Here is a 24462-nt window from a genome sequence, read left to right as displayed (position 1 = left end):
CACTCTGCCATTCTAGTCTAGTCAACACACTCTGCCGGTCTAGTCAACACACTCTGCCGGTCTAGTCAACACACTCTGTCGGTCTAGTCTAGTCAACACACTCTGCCGTTCTAGTCTAGTCAACACACTCTGCCATTCTAGTTTAGTCAACACACTCTGCCGTTCTAGTCTAGTCAACACACTCTGCCGTTCTAGTCTAGTCAACACACTCTGCCATTCTAGTCTAGTCAACACATTCTGCCGTTCTAGTCTAGTCAACACACTCTGCCATTCTAGTCTAGTCAACACACTCTGCCGTTCTAGTCTAGTCAACACACTCTGCCATTCTAGTCTAGTCAACACACTCTGCCATTCTAGTCTAGTCAACACACTCTGCCATTCTAGTCTAGTCAACACACTCTTCCGTTCTAGTCTAGTCTACACACTCTGCCATTCTAGTCTAGTCAACACACTCTGCCGTTCTAGTCAACAAACTCTGCCGTTCTAGTCTAGTCAACACACTCTAACGGTCTAGTCTAGTCAACACACTCTGCCGTTGTAGTCTAGTCAACACACTCTGCCATTCTAGTCTAGTCAACACACTCTGCCGTTCTAGTCAACAAACTCTGCCATTCTAGTCTAGTCAACACACTCTGCCATTCTAGTCTAGTCAACACAGTCTGCGTTTCTAGTCTAGTCAACACAGTCTGCAGTTCTAGTCTAGTCAACACAGTCTGCAGTTCTAGTCTAGTCAACACAGTCTGCAGTTCTAGTCTAGTCAACACAGTCTGCAGTTCTAGTCTAGTCAACACACTCTGCAGTTCTTGTCTAGTCAACACACTCTGCCATTCTAGTCTAGTCAACACACTCTGCCATTCTAGTCTAGTCAACACACTCTGCCATTCTAGTCTAGTCAACACACTCTGCCGTTCTAGTCAACACACTCTGCCATTCTAGTCTAGTCAACACACTCTGCCATTCTAGTCTAGTCAACACACTCTGCGATTCTAGTCTAGTCAACACACTCTGCCATTCTAGTCTAGTCAACACACTCTGCCGTTCTAGTCTAGTCAACACACTCTGCCGTTCTAGTCTAGTCAACACACTCTGCAGTTCTAGTCTAGTCAACACACTCTGCCGTTCTAGTCTAGTCAACACACTCTGCCATTCTAGTCTAGTCAACACACTCTGCCATTCTAGTCTAGTCAACACACTCTGCCATTCTAGTCTAGTCAACACACTCTGCCATTCTAGTCTAGTCTAGTCAACACACTCTGCCATTTTAGTCTAGTCAACACACTCTGCCGTTCTAGTCTAATCAACACACTCTGCCATTCTAGTCTAGTCAACACACTCTGCCGTTCCAGTCTAATCAACACACTCTGCCGTTCTAGTCTAGTCAACACACTCTGCCATTCTAGTCTAGTCAACACACTCTGCCGTTCTAGTCTAGTCAACACACTCTGCCATTCTAGTCTAGTCAACACACTCTGCCGTTCTAGTCTAGTCAACACACTCTGCCATTCTAGTCTAGTCAACACACTCTGCCATTCTAGTCTAGTCAACACACTCTGCCATTCTAGTCTAGTCAACACACTCTGCCATTCTAGTCTAGTCAACACACTCTGCCGGTCTAGTCTAGTCAACACACTCTGCCATTCTAGTCTAGTCAACACACTCTGCCGTTCTAGTCTAGTCAACACACTCTGCCATTCTAGTCTAGTCAACACACTCTGCCGGTCTAGTCAACACACTCTGCCGTTCTAGTCTAGTCTACACACTCTGCCATTCTAGTCTAGTCAACACACTCTGCCGTTCTAGTCTAGTCAACACACTCTGCCATTCTAGTCTAGTCAACACACTCTGCCGTTCTAGTCTAGTCAACACACTCTGCCATTCTAGTCTAGTCAACACACTCTGCCATTCTAGTCTAGTCAACACACTCTGCCATTCTAGTCTAGTCAACACACTCTTCCGTTCTAGTCTAGTCTACACACTCTGCCATTCTAGTCTAGTCAACACACTCTGCCGGTCTAGTCTAGTCAACACACTCTGCCATTCTAGTCTAGTCAACACACTCTGCCATTCTAGTCTAGTCAACACACTCTGCCGTTCTAGTCTAGTCAACACACTCTGCCATTCTAGTCTAGTCAACACACTCTGCCGTTCTAGTCAACACACTCTGCCGTTCTAGTCTAGTCAACACACTCTGCCATTCTAGTCTAGTCAACACAGTCTGCGTTTCTAGTCTAGTCAACACACTCTGCCGTTCTAGTCTAGTCAACACACTCTGCCATTCTAGTCTAGTCAACACACTCTGCCGTTCTAGTCTAGTCAACACACTCTGCCGTTCTAGTCTAGTCAACACACTCTGCCGTTCTAGTCTAGTCAACACACTCTGCCATTCTAGTCTAGTCAACACACTCTGCCATTCTAGTCTAGTCAACACACTCTGCCATTCTAGTCTAGTCAACACACTCTTCCGTTCTAGTCTAGTCTACACACTCTGCCATTCTAGTCTAGTCTAGTCAACACACTCTGCCATTCTAGTCTAGTCAACACACTCTGCCATTCTAGTCTAGTCAACACACTCTGCCATTCTAGTCTAGTCAACACACTCTGCCATTCTAGTCTAGTCAACACACTCTGCCGTTCTAGTCTAGTCAACACACTCTGCCATTCTAGTCTAGTCAACACACTCTGCCATTCTAGTCTAGTCAACACACTCTGCCATTCTAGTCAACACACTCTGCCGGTCTAGTCAACACACTCTGCCGTTCTAGTCTAGTCAACACACTCTGCCATTCTAGTCTAGTCAACACACTCTGCCGGTCTAGTCAACACACTCTGCCATTCTAGTCTAGTCAACACACTCTGCCATTCTAGTCTAGTCAACACACTCTGCCGTCTAGTCTAGTCAACACACTCTGCCATTCTAGTCTAGTCAACACACTCTGCCGTTCTAGTCTAGTCAACACACTCTGCCATTCTAGTCTAGTCAACACACTCTGCCGTTCTAGTCTAGTCAACACACTCTGCCATTCTAGTCTAGTCAACACACTCTGCCATTCTAGTCTAGTCAACACACTCTGCCATTCTAGTCTAGTCAACACACTCTTCCGTTCTAGTCTAGTCTACACACTCTGCCATTCTAGTCTAGTCAACACACTCTGCCGGTCTAGTCAACACACTCTGCCGTGTCTAGTCAACACACTCTAACGTTCTAGTCTAGTCAACACACTCTGCCGTTGTAGTCTAGTCAACACACTCTGCCATTCTAGTCTAGTCAACACACTCTGCCGTTCTAGTCAACACACTCTGCCGTTCTAGTCTAGTCAACACACTCTGCCATTCTAGTCTAGTCAACACAGTCTGCGTTTCTAGTCTAGTCAACACACTCTGCCGTTCTAGTCTAGTCAACACACTCTGCAGTTCTAGTCTAGTCAACACAGTCTGCAGTTCTTGTCTAGTCAACACACTCTGCCATTCTAGTCTAGTCAACACACTCTGCCATTCTAGTCTAGTCAACACACTCTGCCATTCTAGTCTAGTCAACACACTCTTCCATTCTAGTCTAGTCTACACACTCTGCCATTCTAGTCTAGTCTAGTCAACACACTCTGCCATTTCTAGTCTAGTCAACACACTCTGCCATTCTAGTCTAATCAACACACTCTGCCGTTCTAGTCTAGTCAACACACTCTGCCATTCTAGTCTAGTCAACACACTCTGCCGTTCTAGTCTAGTCAACACACTCTGCCATTCTAGTCTAGTCAACACACTCTGCCATTCTAGTCTAGTCAACACACTCTGCCGTTCTAGTCTAGTCAACACACTCTGCCGTTCTAGTCTAGTCAACACACTCTGCCATTCTAGTCTAGTCAACACACTCTGCCATTCTAGTCTAGTCAACACACTCTGCCGTTCTAGTCTAGTCAACACACTCTGCCATTCTAGTCTAGTCAACACACTCTGCCATTCTAGTCTAGTCAACACACTCTGCCGTTCTAGTCTAGTCAACACACTCTGCCGGTCTAGTCAACACACTCTGCCGTTCTAGTCTAGTCAACACACTCTGCCATTCTAGTCTAGTCAACACACTCTGCCGTTCTAGTCTAGTCAACACACTCTTCCATTCTAGTCTATTCAACACACTCTGCCGTTCTGTCTAGTCAACACACTCTGCCTTTCTAGTCTAGTCAACACACTCTGCCATTCTAGTCTAGTCAACACACTCTGCCTGTCTAGTCAACACACTCTGCCATTCTAGTCTAGTCAACACACTCTGCCGTTCTAGTCTAGTCAACACACTCTGCCATTCTAGTCTAGTCAACACACTCTGCCGTTCTAGTCTAGTCAACACACTCTGCAATTCTAGTCTAGTCAACACACTCTGCCGAGTCTAGTCAACACACTCTGCCGTTCTAGTCTAGTCAACACACTCTGCCATTCTAGTCTAGTCAACACACTCTGCCGTCTGTCTAGTCAACACACTCTGCCATTCTAGTCTAGTCAACACACTCTGCCGTTCTAGTCTAGTCAACACACTCTGCCATTCTAGTCTAGTCAACACACTCTGCCGGTCTAGTCAACACACTCTGCCGCTGTCTATTCAACACACTCTGTCGTTCTAGTCTAGTCAACACACTCTGCCATTCTAGTCTAGTCAACACACTCTGCCATTCTAGTCTAGTCAACACACTCTGCCATTCTAGTCTAGTCAACACACTCTGCCGTTCTAGTCTAGTCAACACACTCTGCCATTCTAGTCTAGTCAACACACTCTGCCGTTCTAGTCTAGTCAACACACTCTGCCATTCTAGTCTAGTCAACACACTCTGCCGTTCTAGTCTAGTCAACACACTCTGCCATTCTAGTCTAATCAACACACTCTGCCATTCTAGTCTAGTCAACACACTCTGCCATTCTAGTCTAGTCAACACACTCTGCCATTCTAGTCTAGTCAACACACTCTGCCATTCTAGTCTAGTCAACACACTCTGCCGTTCTAGTCTAGTCAACACACTCTGCCGTTCTAGTCTAGTCAACACACTCTGCCGTTCTAGTCTAGTCAACACACTCTGCCATTCTAGTCTAGTCAACACACTCTGCCGTTCTAGTCTATTCAACACACTCTGCCGTTCTAGTCTAGTCAACACACTCTGCAGTTCTAGTCTAGTCAACACACTCTGCCATTCTAGTCTAGTCAACACACTCTGCCATTCTAGTCTAGTCAACACACTCTGCCGTTCTAGTCTAGTCAACACACTCTGCCATTCTAGTCTAGTCAACACACTCTGCCGTTCTAGTCTAGTCAACACACTCTGCCATTCTAGTCTAGTCAACACACTCTGCCGTTCTAGTCTAGTCAACACACTCTGCCATTCTAGTCTAGTCAACACACTCTGCCATTCTAGTCTAGTCAACACACTGCCATTCTAGTCTAGTCAACACACTGCCATTCTAGTCTAGTCAACACACTCTGCCATTCTAGTCTAGTCAACACACTCTGCCATTCTAGTCTAGTCAACACACTCTGCCGTTCTAGTCTAGTCAACACACTCTGCCGTTCTAGTCTAGTCAACACACTCTGCCATTCTAGTCTAGTCAACACACTCTGCCATTCTAGTCTAGTCAACACACTCTGCCGGTCTAGTCTAGTCAACACACTGCCATTCTAGTCTAGTCAACACACTCTGCCATTCTAGTCTAGTCTAGTCAACACACTCTGCCATTCTAGTCTAGTCAACACACTCTGCCATTCTAGTCTAGTCAACACACTCTGCCGTTCTAGTCTAGTCAACACACTCTGCCGTTCTAGTCTAGTCAACACACTCTGCCGTTCTAGTCTAGTCAACACACTCTGCCATTCTAGTCTAGTCAACACACTCTGCCGTTCTAGTCTAGTCAACACACTCTGCCATTCTAGTCTAGTCAACACACTCTGCCATTCTAGTCTAGTCAACACACTCTGCCGTCTAGTCTAGTCAACACACTCTGCCGGTCTAGTCAACACACTCTGCCGTTCTAGTCTAGTCAACACACTCTGCCATTCTAGTCTAGTCAACACACTCTGCCGTTCTAGTCTAGTCAACACACTCTTCCATTCTAGTCTATTCAACACACTCTGCCGTTCTAGTCTAGTCAACACACTCTGCCTTTCTAGTCTAGTCAACACACTCTGCCATTCTAGTCTAGTCAACACACTCTGCCGTTCTAGTCTAGTCAACACACTCTGCCATTCTAGTCTAGTCAACACACTCTGCCGTTCTAGTCTAGTCAACACACTCTGCCATTCTAGTCTAGTCAACACACTCTGCCGTTCTAGTCTAGTCAACACACTCTGCCATTCTAGTCTAGTCAACACACTCTGCCGTTCTAGTCTAGTCAACACACTCTGCCATTCTAGTCTAGTCAACACACTCTGCCATTCTAGTCTAGTCAACACACTCTGCCGGTCTAGTCAACACACTCTGCCATTCTAGTCTAGTCAACACACTCTGCCATTCTAGTCTAGTCAACACACTCTGCCATTCTAGTCTAGTCAACACACTCTGCCGTTCTAGTCTAGTCAACACACTCTGCCATTCTAGTCTAGTCAACACACTCTGCCATTCTAGTCTAGTCAACACACTCTGCCGTTCTAGTCTAGTCAACACACTCTGCCATTCTAGTCTAGTCAACACACTCTGCCATTCTAGTCTAGTCAACACACTCTGCCATTCTAGTCTAGTCAACACACTCTGCCATTCTAGTCTAGTCAACACACTCTGCCATTCTAGTCTAGTCAACACACTCTGCCGTTCTAGTCTAGTCAACACACTCTGCCATTCTAGTCTAGTCAACACACTCTGCCATTCTAGTCTAGTCAACACACTCTGCCGTTCTAGTCTAGTCAACACACTCTGCCATTCTAGTCTAGTCAACACACTCTGCCGTTCTAGTCTAGTCAACACACTCTGCCATTCTAGTCTATTCAACACACTCTGCCGTCTGTCTAGTCAACACACTCTGCCGTTCTAGTCTAGTCAACACACTCTGCCATTCTAGTCTAGTCAACACACTCTGCCATTCTAGTCTAGTCAACACACTCTGCCATTCTAGTCTAGTCAACACACTCTGCCATTCTAGTCTAGTCAACACACTCTGCCATTCTAGTCTAGTCAACACACTCTGCCATTCTAGTCTAGTCAACACACTCTGCCGTTCTAGTCTAGTCAACACACTCTGCCATTCTAGTCTAGTCAACACACTCTGCCGTTCTAGTCTAGTCAACACACTCTGCCATTCTAGTCTAGTCAACACACTCTGCAGTTCTAGTCTAGTCAACACACTCTGCCATTCTAGTCTAGTCAACACACTCTGCCATTCTAGTCTAGTCAACACACTCTGCCATTCTAGTCTAGTCAACACACTCTGCCATTCTAGTCTAGTCAACACACTCTGCCGTTCTAGTCTAGTCAACACACTCTGCCATTCTAGTCTAGTCAACACACTCTGCCGTTCTAGTCTAGTCAACACACTCTGCCATTCTAGTCTAGTCAACACACTCTGCCATTCTAGTCAAGTCAACACACTCTGCCGTTCTAGTCTATTCAACACACTCTGCCGGTCTAGTCTAGTCAACACAGTCTGCAGTTCTAGTCTAGTCAACACACTCTGCCGGTCGAGTCAACACACTCTGCCGGTCTAGTCAACACACTCTGCCGTTCTAGTCTAGTCAACACACTCTGCCATTCTAGTCTAGTCAACACAGTCTGCAGTTCTAGTCTAGTCAACACACTCTGCCGGTCTAGTCAACACACTCTGCCGTTCTAGTCTTGTCAACACACTGCCATTCTAGTCTAGTCAACACACTCTGCCATTCTAGTCTAGTCAACACACTCTGCCGTTCTAGTCTAGTCAACACACTGCCATTCTAGTCTAGTCAACACACTGCCATTCTAGTCTAGTCAACACACTGCCATTCTAGTCTAGTCAACACACTGCCATTCTAGTCTAGTCAACACACTGCCATTCTAGTCTAGTCAACACACTCTGCCATTCTAGTCTAGTCAACACACTGCCATTCTAGTCTAGTCAACACACTCTGCCATTCTAGTCTAGTCAACACACTCTGCCGCTAGTCTAGTCAACACACTCTGCCGTTCTAGTCTAGTCTACACACTCTGCCATTCTAGTCTAGTCAACACACTCTGCCGTAGTCTAGTCAACACACTCTGCCATTCTAGTCTAGTCAACACACTCTGTCGTTCTAGTCTAGTCAACACACTCTGCCGTTCTAGTCTAGTCAACACACTCTGCCATTCTAGTCTAGTCAACACACTCTGCCGTTCTAGTCTAGTCAACACACTCTGCCATTCTAGTCTAGTCAACACACTCTGCCATTCTAGTCTAGTCAACACACTCTGCCATTCTAGTCTAGTCAACACACTCTGCCGTTCTAGTCTAGTCAACACACTCTGCCATTCTAGTCTAGTCAACACACTCTGCCGTTCTAGTCTAGTCAACACACTCTGCCATTCTAGTCTAGTCTACACACTCTGCCATTCTAGTCTAGTCAACACACTCTGCCGGTCTAGTCAACACACTCTGCCGGTCTAGTCAACACACTCTGTCGGTCTAGTCTAGTCAACACACTCTGCCGTTCTAGTCTAGTCAACACACTCTGCCATTCTAGTCTAGTCAACACACTCTGCCGTTCTAGTCTAGTCAACACACTCTGCCGTTCTAGTCTAGTCAACACACTCTGCCATTCTAGTCTAGTCAACACATTCTGCCGTTCTAGTCTAGTCAACACACTCTGCCATTCTAGTCTAGTCAACACACTCTGCCGTTCTAGTCTAGTCAACACACTCTGCCATTCTAGTCTAGTCAACACACTCTGCCATTCTAGTCTAGTCAACACACTCTGCCATTCTAGTCTAGTCAACACACTCTTCCGTTCTAGTCTAGTCTACACACTCTGCCATTCTAGTCTAGTCAACACACTCTGCCGGTCTAGTCAACACACTCTGCCGGTCTAGTCAACACACTCTAACGGTCTAGTCTAGTCAACACACTCTGCCGGTGTAGTCTAGTCAACACACTCTGCCATTCTAGTCTAGTCAACACACTCTGCCGTTCTAGTCAACAAACTCTGCCGTTCTAGTCTAGTCAACACACTCTGCCATTCTAGTCTAGTCAACACAGTCTGCGTTTCTAGTCTAGTCAACACAGTCTGCGGTTCTAGTCTAGTCAACACAGTCTGCAGTTCTAGTCTAGTCAACACAGTCTGCAGTTCTAGTCTAGTCAACACAGACTGCAGTTCTAGTCTAGTCAACACAGACTGCAGTTCTTGTCTAGTCAACACACTCTGCCATTCTAGTCTAGTCAACACACTCTGCCATTCTAGTCTAGTCAACACACTCTGCCATTCTAGTCTAGTCAACACACTCTTCCGTTCTAGTCTAGTCTACACACTCTGCCATTCTAGTCTAGTCTAGTCAACACACTCTGCCATTTTAGTCTAGTCAACACACTCTGCCGTTCTAGTCTAATCAACACACTCTGCCGTTCTAGTCTAGTCAACACACTCTGCCGTTCTAGTCTAGTCAACACACTCTGCCATTCTAGTCTAGTCAACACACTCTGCCATTCTAGTCTAGTCAACACACTCTGCCATTCTAGTCTAGTCAACACACTCTGCCATTCTAGTCTAGTCAACACACTCTGCCGGTCTAGTCAACACACTCTGCCGGTCTAGTCAACACACTCTGCCGTTCTAGTCTAGTCAACACATTCTGCCATTCTAGTCTAGTCAACACACTCTGCCGGTCTAGTCTCGTCAACACACTCTGCCATTCTAGTCTAGTCAACACACTCTGCCATTCTAGTCTAGTCAACACACTCTGCCATTCTAGTCTAGTCAACACACTCTGCCGGTCTAGTCAACACACTCTGCCGTTCTAGTCTAGTCAACACACTCTGCCATTCTAGTCTAGTCAACACACTCTGCCGGTCTAGTCTAGTCAACACACTCTTCCATTCTAGTCTATTCAACACACTCTGCCGGTCTAGTCAACACACTCTGCCTTTCTAGTCTAGTCAACACACTCTGCCATTCTAGTCTAGTCAACACACTCTGCCGGTCTAGTCAACACACTCTGCCATTCTAGTCTAGTCAACACACTCTGCCGTTCTAGTCTAGTCAACACACTCTGCCATTCTAGTCTAGTCAACACACTCTGCCGGTATAGTCTAGTCAACACACTCTGCCATTCTAGTCTAGTCAACACACTCTGCCGTTAGTCTAGTCAACACACTCTGCCGTTCTAGTCTAGTCAACACACTCTGCCATTCTAGTCTAGTCAACACACTCTGCCGGTCTAGTCAACACACTCTGCCGTTCTAGTCTAGTCAACACACTCTGCCGTTCTAGTCTAGTCAACACACTCTGCCATTCTAGTCTAGTCAACACACTCTGCCGGTCTAGTCAACACACTCTGCCGTCTAGTCTATTCAACACACTCTGCCATTCTAGTCTAGTCAACACACTCTGCCGTTCTAGTCTAGTCAACACACTCTGCCATTCTAGTCTAGTCAACACACTCTGCCAGTTCTAGTCTAGTCAACACACTCTGCCGTTTCTAGTCTAGTCAACACACTCTGCCATTCTAGTCTAGTAAACACACTCTGCCATTCTAGTCTAGTCAACACACTCTGCCATTCTAGTCTAGTCAACACACTCTGCCATTCTAGTCTAGTCAACACACTCTGCCATTCTAGTCTAGTCAACACACTCTGCCATTCTAGTCTAGTCAACACACTCTGCCGTTCTAGTCTAGTCAACACACTCTGCCATTCTAGTCTAGTCAACACACTCTGCCGTTCTAGTCTAGTCAACACACTCTGCCATTCTAGTCTAGTCAACACACTCTGCCAGTCTAGTCAACACACTCTGCCGGTCTAGTCAACACACTCTGCCGGTCTAGTCAACACACTCTGCCGTTCTAGTCTACTCAACACACTCTGCCATTCTAGTCTATTCAACACACTCTGCCGGTCTAGTCAACACACTCTGCCGTTCTAGTCTAGTCAACACACTCTGCCATTCTAGTCTAGTCAACACACTCTGCCATTCTAGTCTAGTCAACACACTCTTCCGTTCTAGTCTAGTCTACACACTCTGCCATTCTAGTCTAGTCTAGTCAACACACTCTGCCATTCTAGTCTAGTCAACACACTCTGCCGTTCTAGTCTAATCAACACACTCTGCCGTTCTAGTCTAGTCAACACACTCTGCCATTCTAGTCTAGTCAACACACTCTGCCGTTCTAGTCTAGTCAACACACTCTGCCATTCTAGTCTAGTCAACACACTCTGCCGTGTCTAGTCAACACACTCTGCCATTCTAGTCTAGTCAACACACTCTGCCATTCTAGTCTAGTCTACACACTCTGCCATTCTAGTCTAGTCTAGTCAACACACTCTGCCATTCTAGTCTAGTCAACACACTCTGCCGTTCTAGTCTAATCAACACACTCTGCCATTCTAGTCTAGTCAACACACTCTGCCATTCTAGTCTAGTCAACACACTCTGCCGTTCTAGTCTAGTCAACACACTCTGCCATTCTAGTCTAGTCAACACACTCTGCCGTTCTAGTCTAGTCAACACACTCTGCCATTCTAGTCTAGTCAACACACTCTGCCATTCTAGTCTAGTCAACACACTCTGCCGTTCTAGTCTAGTCAACACACTCTGCCGTTCTAGTCTAGTCAACACACTCTGCCATTCTAGTCTAGTCAACACACTCTGCCGTTCTAGTCTAGTCAACACACTCTGCCATTCTAGTCTAGTCAACACACTCTGCCATTCTAGTCTAGTCAACACACTCTGCCATTCTAGTCTAGTCAACACACTCTGCCATTCTAGTCTAGTCAACACACTCTGCCATTCTAGTCTAGTCAACACACTCTGCCGTTCTAGTCTAGTCAACACACTCTGCCATTCTAGTCTAGTCAACACACTCTGCCGTTCTAGTCTAGTCAACACACTCTGCCATTCTAGTCTAGTCAACACACTCTGCCGTTCTAGTCTAGTCAACACACTCTGCCATTCTAGTCTAGTCAACACACTCTGCCATTCTAGTCTAGTCAACACACTCTGCCGTTCTAGTCTAGTCAACACACTCTGCCATTCTAGTCTAGTCAACACACTCTGCCGTTCTAGTCTAGTCAACACACTCTGCCATTCTAGTCTAGTCAACACACTCTGCCGTTCTAGTCTAGTCAACACACTCTGCCATTCTAGTCTAGTCAACACACTCTGCCATTCTAGTCTAGTCAACACACTCTGCCGGTCTAGTCAACACACTCTGCCGTTCTAGTCTAGTCAACACACTCTGCCGTTCTAGTCTAGTCAACACACTCTGCCATTCTAGTCTAGTCAACACACTCTGCCGTTCTAGTCTAGTCAACACACTCTGCCATTCTAGTCTAGTCAACACACTCTGCCATTCTAGTCTAGTCAACACACTCTGCCTTTCTAGTCTAGTCAACACACTCTGCCATTCTAGTCTAGTCAACACACTCTGCCATTCTAGTCTAGTCAACACACTCTTCCGTTCTAGTCTAGTCTACACACTCTGCCATTCTAGTCTAGTCAACACACTCTGCCGTTCTAGTCAACAAACTCTGCCGTTCTAGTCTAGTCAACACACTCTGCCATTCTAGTCTAGTCAACACACTCTGCCGTAGTCTAGTCAACACACTCTGCCATTCTAGTCTAGTCAACACACTCTGCCGTTCTAGTCAACAAACTCTGCCGTTCTAGTCTAGTCAACACACTCTGCCATTCTAGTCTAGTCAACACACTCTGCGTTTCTAGTCTAGTCAACACAGTCTGCGGTTCTAGTCTAGTCAACACAGTCTGCAGTTCTAGTCTAGTCAACACAGTCTGCAGTTCTAGTCTAGTCAACACAGACTGCAGTTCTAGTCTAGTCAACACAGACTGCAGTTCTTGTCTAGTCAACACACTCTGCCATTCTAGTCTAGTCAACACACTCTGCCATTCTAGTCTAGTCAACACACTCTGCCATTCTAGTCTAGTCAACACACTCTTCCGTTCTAGTCTAGTCTACACACTCTGCCATTCTAGTCTAGTCTAGTCAACACACTCTGCCATTCTAGTCTAGTCAACACACTCTGCCGTTCTAGTCTAATCAACACACTCTGCCGTTCTAGTCTAGTCAACACACTCTGCCATTCTAGTCTAGTCAACACACTCTGCCGTTCTAGTCTAGTCAACACACTCTGCCATTCTAGTCTAGTCAACACACTCTGCCGTTCTAGTCTAGTCAACACACTCTGCCATTCTAGTCTAGTCAACACACTCTGCCATTCTAGTCTAGTCAACACACTCTGCCGGTCTAGTCAACACACTCTGCCGGTCTAGTCAACACACTCTGCCATTCTAGTCTAGTCAACACATTCTGCCATTCTAGTCTAGTCAACACACTCTGCCGGTCTAGTCTCGTCAACACAATCTGCCATTCTAGTCTAGTCAACACACTCTGCCATTCTAGTCTAGTCAACACACTCTGCCGGTCTAGTCAACACACTCTGCCGGTCTAGTCAACACACTCTGCCGTTCTAGTCTAGTCAACACACTCTGCCATTCTAGTCTAGTCAACACACTCTGCCGGTCTAGTCTAGTCAACACACTCTTCCATTCTAGTCTATTCAACACACTCTGCCGGTCTAGTCAACACACTCTGCCTTTCTAGTCTAGTCAACACACTCTGCCATTCTAGTCTAGTCAACACACTCTGCCGGTCTAGTCAACACACTCTGCCATTCTAGTCTAGTCAACACACTCTGCCGTTCTAGTCTAGTCAACACACTCTGCCATTCTAGTCTAGTCAACACACTCTGCCGGTATAGTCTAGTCAACACACTCTGCCATTCTAGTCTAGTCAACACACTCTGCCGGTCTAGTCAACACACTCTGCCGTTCTAGTCTAGTCAACACACTCTGCCATTCTAGTCTAGTCAACACACTCTGCCGGTCTAGTCAACACACTCTGCCGTTCTAGTCTAGTCAACACACTCTGCCGTTCTAGTCTAGTCAACACACTCTGCCGTTCTAGTCTAGTCAACACACTCTGCCGTGTCTAGTCAACACACTCTGCCGGTCTATTCAACACACTCTGTCGGTCTAGTCTAGTCAACACACTCTGCCGTTCTCGTCTAGTCAACACACTCTGCCATTCTAGTCTAGTCAACACACTCTGCCATTCTAGTCTAGTCAACACACTCTGCCGTTCTAGTCTAGTCAACACACTCTGCCGTTCTAGTCTAGTCAACACACTCTGCCATTCTAGTCTAGTCAACACACTCTGCCATTCTAGTCTAGTCAACACACTCTGCCATTCTAGTCTAGTCAACACACTCTGCCATTCTAGTCTAGTCAACACACTCTGCCGTTCTAGTCTAATCAACACACTCTGCCGTTCTAGTCTAGTCAACACACTCTGCCATTCTAGTCTAGTCAACACACTCTGCCGTTCTAGTCTAGTCAACACACTCTGCCATTCTAGTCTAGTCAACACACTCTGCCGGTCTAGTCAACACACTCTGCCGGTCTAGTCAACACACTCTGCAGTTCTAGTCTAGTCAACACACTCTGCCGTTCTAGTCTACTCAACACACTCTGCCATTCTAGTCTATTCAACACACTCTGCCGGTCTAGTCAAAACACTCTGCAGTTCTAGTCTAGTCAACACACTCTGCCGTTCTAGTCTAGTCAACACACTCTGCCATTCTAGTCTAGTCAACACACTCTTCCGTTCTAGTCTAGTCTACACACTCTGCCATTCTAGTCTAGTCTAGTCAACACACTCTGCCATTCTAGTCTAGTCAACACACTCTGCCATTCTAGTCTAGTCAACACACTCTGCCGTTCTAGTCTAGTCAACACACTCTGCCATTCTAGTCTAGTCAACACACTCTGCCGTTCTAGTCTAGTCAACACACTCTGCCATTCTAGTCTAGTCAACACACTCTGCCGGTCTAGTCAACACACTCTGCCGGTCTAGTCAACACACTCTGCCGTTCTAGTCTAGTCTACACACTCTGCCATTCTAGTCTAGTCTAGTCAACACACTCTGCCATTCTAGTCTAGTCAACACACTCTGCCGTTCCAGTCTAATCAACACACTCTGCCGTTCTAGTCTAGTCAACACACTCTGCCATTCTAGTCTAGTCAACACACTCTGCCGTTCTAGTCTAGTCAACACACTCTGCCATTCTAGTCTAGTCAACACACTCTGCCGTTCTAGTCTAGTCAACACACTCTGCCATTCTAGTCTAGTCAACACACTCTGCCATTCTAGTCTAGTCAACACACTCTGCCATTCTAGTCTAGTCAACACACTCTGCCGTTCTAGTCTAGTCAACACACTCTGCCGTTCTAGTCTAGTCAACACACTCTGCCATTCTAGTCTAGTCAACACACTCTGCCATTCTAGTCTAGTCAACACACTCTGCCATTCTAGTCTAGTCAACACACTCTGCCGTTCTAGTCTAGTCAACACACTCTGCCATTCTAGTCTAGTCAACACACTCTGCCATTCTAGTCTAGTCAACACACTCTGCCATTCTAGTCTAATCAACACACTCTGCCGTTCTAGTCTAGTCAACACACTCTGCCATTCTAGTCTAGTCAACACACTCTGCCGTTCTAGTCTAGTCAACACACTCTGCCATTCTAGTCTAGTCAACACACTCTGCCGGTCTAGTCTAGTCAACACACTCTGCCATTCTAGTCTAGTCAACACACTCTGCCATTCTAGTCTAGTCAACACACTCTGCCGGTCTAGTCAACACACTCTGCCGGTCTAGTCAACACACTCTGCCGTTCTAGTCTAGTCAACACACTCTGCCATTCTAGTCTAGTCAACACACTCTGCCGGTCTAGTCTCGTCAACACACTCTGCCATTCTAGTCTAGTCAACACACTCTGCCATTCTAGTCTAGTCAACACACTCTGCCGGTCTAGTCAACACACTCTGCCGGTCTAGTCAACACACTCTGCCGTTCTAGTCTAGTCAACACACTCTGCCATTCTAGTCTAGTCAACACACTCTGCCGTTCTAGTCTAGTCAACACACTCTTCCATTCTAGTCTATTCAACACACTCTGCCGTTCTAGTCTAGTCAACACACTCTGCCTTTCTAGTCTAGTCAACACACTCTGCCATTCTAGTCTAGTCAACACACTCTGCCGTTCTAGTCTAGTCAACACACTCTGCCATTCTAGTCTAGTCAACACACTCTGCCATTCTAGTCTAGTCAACACACTCTTCCATTCTAGTCTAGTCAACACACTCTGCCATTCTAGTCTAGTCAACACACTCTGCCATTCTAGTCTAGTCAACACACTCTGCCGGTCTAGTCAACACACTCTGCCGGTCTAGTCAACACACTCTGCCGTTCTAGTCTAGTCAACACACTCTGCCATTCTAGTCTAGTCAACACACTCTGCCGGTCTAGTCAACACACTCTGCCTTTCTAGTCTAGTCAACACACTCTGCGTTTCTAGTCTAGTCAACACACTCTGCCGTTTCTAGTCTAGTCAACACACTCTGCCGTTCTAGTCTAGTCAACACACTCTGCCATTCTAGTCTAGTCAACACACTCTGCCGTTCTAGTCTAGTCAACACACTCTGCCATTCTAGTCTAGTCAACACAGTCTGCGTTTCTAGTCTAGTCAACACACTCTGCCATTCTAGTCTAGTCAACACACTCTGCCATTCTAGTCTAGTCAACACACTCTGCCATTCTAGTCTAGTCAACACACTCTGCGTTTCTAGTCTAGTCAACACACTCTGCCGTTCTAGTCTAGTCAACACACTCTGCCGTTCTAGTCTAGTCAACACACTCTGCCATTCTAGTCTAGTCAACACACTCTGCCGTTCTAGTCTAGTCAACACACTCTGCCATTCTAGTCTAGTCAACACACTCTGCCGTTCTAGTCTAGTCAACACACTCTGCCATTCTAGTCTAGTCAACACACTCTGCCGGTCTAGTCTAGTCAACACACTCTGCCATTCTAGTCTAGTCAACACACTCTGCCGTTCTAGTCTAGTCAACACACTCTGCCATTCTAGTCTAGTCAACACACTCTGCCATTCTAGTCTAGTCAACACACTCTGCCGTTCTAGTCTAGTCAACACACTCTGCCATTCTAGTCTAGTCAACACACTCTGCCGTTCTAGTCTAGTCAACACACTCTGCCATTCTAGTCTAGTCAACACACTCTGCCGGTCTAGTCAACACACTCTGCCGGTCTAGTCAACACACTCTGCCGTTCTAGTCTAGTCAACACACTCTGCCAGTTCTAGTCTAGTCAACACACTCTGCCATTCTAGTCTAGTCAACACACTCTGCCATTCTAGTCTAGTCAACACACTCTGCCGTTCTAGTCTAGTCAACACACTCTGCCATTCTAGTCTAGTCAACACACTCTGCCGTTCTAGTCTAGTCAACACACTCTGCCATTCTAGTCTAGTCAACACACTCTGCCGTTCTAGTCTAGTCAACACACTCTGCCATTCTAGTCTAGTCAACACACTCTGCCATTCTAGTCTAGTCAACACACTCTGCCGTTCTAGTCTAGTCAACACACTCTGCCGTTCTAGTCTAGTCAACACACTCTGCCATTCTAGTCTAGTCAACACACTCTGCCGTTCTAGTCTAGTCAACACACTCTGCCATTCTAGTCTAGTCAACACACTCTGCCGTTCTAGTCTAGTCAACACACTCTGCCGTTCTAGTCTAGTCAACACACTCTGCCATTCTAGTCTAGTCAACACACTCTGCCATTCTAGTCTAGTCAACACACTCTGCCATTCTAGTCTATTCAACACACTCTGCCGTTCTAGTCTAGTCAACACACTCTGCCGTTCTAGTCTAGTCAACACACTCTGCCATTCTAGTCTAGTCAACACACTCTGCCATTCTAGTCTAGTCAACACACTCTGCCATTCTAGTCTAGTCAACACACTCTGCCGTTCTAGTCTAGTCAACACACTCTTCCGTTCTAGTCTAGTCTACACACTCTGCCATTCTAGTCTAGTCTAGTCAACACACTCTGCCATTCTAGTCTAGTCAACACACTCTGCCGTTCTAGTCTAATCAACACACTCTGCCGTTCTAGTCTAGTCAACACACTCTGCCATTCTAGTCTAGTCAACACACTCTGCCGTTCTAGTCTAGTCAACACACTCTGCCATTCTAGTCTAGTCAACACACTCTGCCGTTCTAGTCTAGTCAACACACTCTGCCATTCTAGTCTAGTCAACACACTCTGCCATTCTAGTCTAGTCAACACACTCTGCCGGTCTAGTCAACACACTCTGCCGGTCTAGTCAACACACTCTGCCATTCTAGTCTAGTCAACACACTCTGCCGTTCTAGTCTAGTCAACACACTCTGCCATTCTAGTCTAGTCAACACACTCTGCCATTCTAGTCTAGTCAACACACTCTGCCGTTCTAGTCTAGTCAACACACTCTGCCATTCTAGTCTAGTCAACACACTCTGCCATTCTAGTCTAGTCAACACACTCTGCCGTTCTAGTCTAGTCAACACACTCTGCCATTCTAGTCTAGTCAACACACTCTGCCATTCTAGTCTAGTCAACACACTCTGCCGTTCTAGTCTAGTCAACACACTCTGCCATTCTAGTCTAGTCAACACACTCTGCCGTTCTAGTCTAGTCAACACACTCTGCCATTCTAGTCTAGTCAACACACTCTGCCATTCTAGTCTAGTCAACACACTCTGCCGTTTAGTCTAGTCAACACACTCTGCCGTTCTAGTCTAGTCAACACACTCTGCCGTTCTAGTCTAGTCAACACACTCTGCCATTCTAGTCTAGTCAACACACTCTGCCGTTCTAGTCTAGTCAACACACTCTGCCATTCTAGTCTAGTCAACACACTCTGCCATTCTAGTCTAGTCAACACACTCTGCCGTTCTAGTCTAGTCAACACACTCTGCCGGTCTAGTCAACACACTCTGCCGTTCTAGTCTAGTCAACACACTCTGCCATTCTAGTCTAGTCAACACACTCTGCCGGTCTAGTCTAGTCAACACACTCTTCCATTCTAGTCTATTCAACACACTCTGCCGGTCTAGTCAACACACTCTGCCTTTCTAGTCTAGTCAACACACTCTGCCATTCTAGTCTAGTCAACACACTCTGCCGGTCTAGTCAACACACTCTGCCGTTCTAGTCTAGTCAACACACTCTGCCATTCTAGTCTAGTCAACACACTCTGCCGTTCTAGTCTAGTCAACACACTCTTCCATTCTAGTCTATTCAACACACTCTGCCGGTCTAGTCAACACACTCTGCCTTTCTAGTCTAGTCAACACACTCTGCCATTCTAGTCTAGTCAACACACTCTGCCGGTCTAGTCAACACACTCTGCCATTCTAGTCTAGTCAACACACTCTGCCGTTCTAGTCTAGTCAACACACTCTGCCATTCTAGTCTAGTCAACACACTCTGCCGTTCTAGTCTAGTCAACACACTCTGCCATTCTAGTCTAGTCAACACACTCTGCCGGTCTAGTCAACACACTCTGCCGTTCTAGTCTAGTCAACACACTCTGCCATTCTAGTCTAGTCAACACACTCTGCCGGTCTAGTCAACACACTCTGCCGTTCTAGTCTAGTCAACACACTCTGCCGTTCTAGTCTAGTCAACACACTCTGCCGTTCTAGTCTAGTCAACACACTCTGCCGTTCTAGTCTAGTCAACACACTCTGCCGGTCTATTCAACACACTCTGTCGGTCTAGTCTAGTCAACACACTCTGCCGTTCTAGTCTAGTCAACACACTCTGCCATTCTAGTCTAGTCAACACACTCTGCCATTCTAGTCTAGTCAACACACTCTGCCGTTCTAGTCTAGTCAACACACTCTGCCGTTCTAGTCTAGTCAACACACTCTGCCATTCTAGTCTAGTCAACACACTCTGCCATTCTAGTCTAGTCAACACACTCTGCCATTCTAGTCTAGTCAACACACTCTGCCATTCTAGTCTAGTCAACACACTCTGCCGTTCTAGTCTAGTCAACACACTCTGCCGTTCTAGTCTAGTCAACACACTCTGCCATTCTAGTCTAGTCAACACACTCTGCCGTTCTAGTCTAGTCAACACACTCTGCCATTCTAGTCTAGTCAACACACTCTGCCGGTCTAGTCAACACACTCTGCCGGTCTAGTCAACACACTCTGCCGTTCTAGTCTAGTCAACACACTCTGCCGTTCTAGTCTACTCAACACACTCTGCCATTCTAGTCTATTCAACACACTCTGCCGGTCTAGTCAACACACTCTGCAGTTCTAGTCTAGTCAACACACTCTGCCGTTCTAGTCTAGTCAACACACTCTGCCATTCTAGTCTAGTCAACACACTCTTCCGTTCTAGTCTAGTCTACACACTCTGCCATTCTAGTCTAGTCTAGTCAACACACTCTGCCATTCTAGTCTAGTCAACACACTCTGCCGTTCTAGTCTAATCAACACACTCTGCGGTTCTCGTCTAGTCAACACACTCTGCCATTCTAGTCTAGTCAACACACTCTGCAGTTCTAGTCTAGTCAACACACTCTGCCATTCTAGTCTAGTCAACACACTCTGCCGGTCTAGTCAACACACTCTGCCGGTCTAGTCAACACACTCTGCCGTTCTAGTCTAGTCTACACACTCTGCCATTCTAGTCTAGTCTAGTCAACACACTCTGCCATTCTAGTCTAGTCAACACACTCTGCCGTTCCAGTCTAATCAACACACTCTGCCGTTCTAGTCTAGTCAACACACTCTGCCATTCTAGTCTAGTCAACACACTCTGCCGTTCTAGTCTAGTCAACACACTCTGCCATTCTAGTCTAGTCAACACACTCTGCCGGTCTAGTCTAGTCAACACACTCTGCCATTCTAGTCTAGTCAACACACTCTGCCATTCTAGTCTAGTCAACACACTCTGCCGGTCTAGTCAACACATTCTGCCGGTCTAGTCAACACACTCTGCCGTTCTAGTCTAGTCAACACACTCTGCCGGTCTAGTCTCGTCAACACACTCTGCCATTCTAGTCTAGTCAACACACTCTGCCATTCTAGTCTAGTCAACACACTCTGCCGGTCTAGTCAACACACTCTGCCATTCTAGTCTAGTCAACACACTCTGCCATTCTAGTCTAGTCAACACACTCTGCCGTTCTAGTCTAATCAACACACTCTGCCATTCTAGTCTAGTCAACACACTCTGCCATTCTAGTCTAGTCAACACACTCTGCCGTTCTAGTCTAGTCAACACACTCTGCCATTCTAGTCTAGTCAACACACTCTGCCGGTCTAGTCTAGTCAACACACTCTGCCATTCTAGTCTAGTCAACACACTCTGCCATTCTAGTCTAGTCAACACACTCTGCCGGTCTAGTCAACACACTCTGCCGGTCTAGTCAACACACTCTGCCGTTCTAGTCTAGTCAACACACTCTGCCATTCTAGTCTAGTCAACACACTCTGCCGTTCTAGTCTAGTCAACACACTCTGCCATTCTAGTCTAGTCAACACACTCTGCCATTCTAGTCTAGTCAACACACTCTGCCGGTCTAGTCAACACACTCTGCCGGTCTAGTCAACACACTCTGCCGTTCTAGTCTAGTCAACACACTCTGCCATTCTAGTCTAGTCAACACACTCTGCCGTTCTAGTCTAGTCAACACACTCTTCCATTCTAGTCTATTCAACACACTCTGCCGTCTAGTCTAGTCAACACACTCTGCCTTTCTAGTCTAGTCAACACACTCTGCCATTCTAGTCTAGTCAACACACTCTGCCGGTCTAGTCAACACACTCTGCCGTTCTAGTCTAGTCAACACACTCTGCCATTCTAGTCTAGTCAACACACTCTGCCGTTCTAGTCTAGTCAACACACTCTGCCGTTCTAGTCTAGTCAACACACTCTGCCATTCTAGTCTAGTCAACACACTCTGCCGGTCTAGTCAACACACTCTGCCGGTCTAGTCAACACACTCTGCCGTTCTAGTCTAGTCAACACACTCTGCCATTCTAGTCTAGTCAAGACAGTCTGCGTTTCTAGTCTAGTCAACACAGTCTGCGGTTCTAGTCTAGTCAACAGAGTCTGGGTTTCTAGTCTAGTCAACACAGTCTGCGTTTCTAGTCTAGTCAACACACTCTGCCGTTCTAGTCTAGTCAACACACTCTGCCGTTCTAGTCTAGTCAACACACTCTTCCGTTCTAGTCTAGTCAACACACTCTGCCATTCTAGTCTAGTCAACACAGTCTGCGTTTCTAGTCTAGTCAACACAGTCTGCGGTTCTAGTCTAGTCAACACACTCTGCCGTTCTAGTCTAGTCAACACAGTCTGCAGTTCTAGTCTAGTCAACACACTCTGCGTTTCTAGTCTAGTCAACTCAGTCTGCAGTTCTAGTCTAGTCAACACACTCTGCCATTCTAGTCTAGTCAACACACTCTGCCATTCTAGTCTAGTCAACACACTCTGCCGGTCTAGTCAACACACTCTGCCATTCTAGTCTAGTCAACACACTCTGCCGTTCTAGTCTAGTCAACACACTCTGCCATTCTAGTCTAGTCAACACACTCTGCCGGTCTAGTCTAGTCAACACACTCTGCCATTCTAGTCTAGTCAACACACTCTGCCGGTCTAGTCAACACACTCTGCCGTTCTAGTCTAGTCAACACACTCTGCCATTCTAGTCTAGTCAACACACTCTGCCGGTCTAGTCAACACACTCTGCCGTTCTAGTCTAGTCAACACACTCTGCCGTTCTAGTCTAGTCAACACACTCTGCCGTTCTAGTCTAGTCAACACACTCTGCCGGTCTAGTCAACACACTCTGCCGGTCTATTCAACACACTCTGTCGGTCTAGTCTAGTCAACACACTCTGCAGTTCTCGTCTAGTCAACACACTCTGCCATTCTAGTCTAGTCAACACACTCTGCCATTCTAGTCTAGTCAACACACTCTGCCGTTCTAGTCTAGTCAACACACTCTGCCGTTCTAGTCTAGTCAACACACTCTGCCGTTCTAGTCTAGTCAACACACTCTGCCGTTCTAGTCTAGTCAACACACTCTGCCGTTCTAGTCTAGTCAACACACTCTGCCATTCTAGTCTAGTCAACACACTCTGCCGTTCTAGTCTAGTCAACACACTCTGCCGTTCTAGTCTAATCAACACACTCTGCCGTTCTAGTCTAGTCAACACACTCTGCCATTCTAGTCTAGTCAACACACTCTGCCGTTCTAGTCTAGTCAACACACTCTGCCATTCTAGTCTAGTCAACACACTCTGCCGTTCTAGTCTAGTCAACACACTCTGCCGGTCTAGTCAACACACTCTGCAGTTCTAGTCTAGTCAACACACTCTGCCGTTCTAGTCTACTCAACACACTCTGCCATTCTAGTCTATTCAACACACTCTGCCGGTCTAGTCAAAACACTCTGCAGTTCTAGTCTAGTCAACACACTCTGCCGTTCTAGTCTACTCAACACACTCTGCCATTCTAGTCTATTCAACACACTCTGCCGGTCTAGTCAACACACTCTGCCGGTCTAGTCAACACACTCTGCCGTTCTAGTCTAGTCTACACACTCTGCCATTCTAGTCTAGTCTAGTCAACACACTCTGCCATTCTAGTCTAGTCAACACACTCTGCCGTTCCAGTCTAGTCAACACACTCTGCCGTTCTAGTCTAGTCAACACACTCTGCCATTCTAGTCTAGTCAACACACTCTGCCGTTCTAGTCTAGTCAACACACTCTGCCATTCTAGTCTAGTCAACACACTCTGCCGGTCTAGTCTAGTCAACACACTCTGCCATTCTAGTCTAGTCAACACACTCTGCCGTTCTAGTCTAGTCAACACACTGTGCCGGTCTAGTCAACACACTCTGCCGGTCTAGTCAACACACTCTGCCGTTCTAGTCTAGTCAACACACTCTGCCGGTCTAGTCTCGTCAACACACTCTGCCATTCTAGTCTAGTCAACACACTCTGCCATTCTAGTCTAGTCAACACACTCTGCCGGTCTAGTCAACACACTCTGCCATTCTAGTCTAGTCAACACACTCTGCCGTTCTAGTCTAGTCAACACACTCTGCCGTTCTAGTCTAGTCAACACACTCTGCCGTTCTAGTCTAGTCAACACACTCTGCCATTCTAGTCTAGTCAACACACTCTGCCGTTCTAGTCTAGTCAACACACTCTGACATTCTAGTCTAGTCAACACACTCTGCCGTTCTAGTCTAGTCAACACACTCTGCCGTTCTAGTCTAGTCAACACACTCTGCCATTCTAGTCTAGTCAACACACTCTGCCGGTCTAGTCAACACACTCTGCCGTTCTAGTCTAGTCAACACACTCTGCCGTTCTAGTCTAGTCAA

This window comes from Salmo salar, chromosome ssa05 (assembly GCF_905237065.1).
Source record: "Salmo salar chromosome ssa05, Ssal_v3.1, whole genome shotgun sequence".
Classification (NCBI taxonomy): Eukaryota; Metazoa; Chordata; class Actinopteri; order Salmoniformes; family Salmonidae; genus Salmo; species Salmo salar.
Note: the sequence above shows the minus strand (reverse complement) of the source record.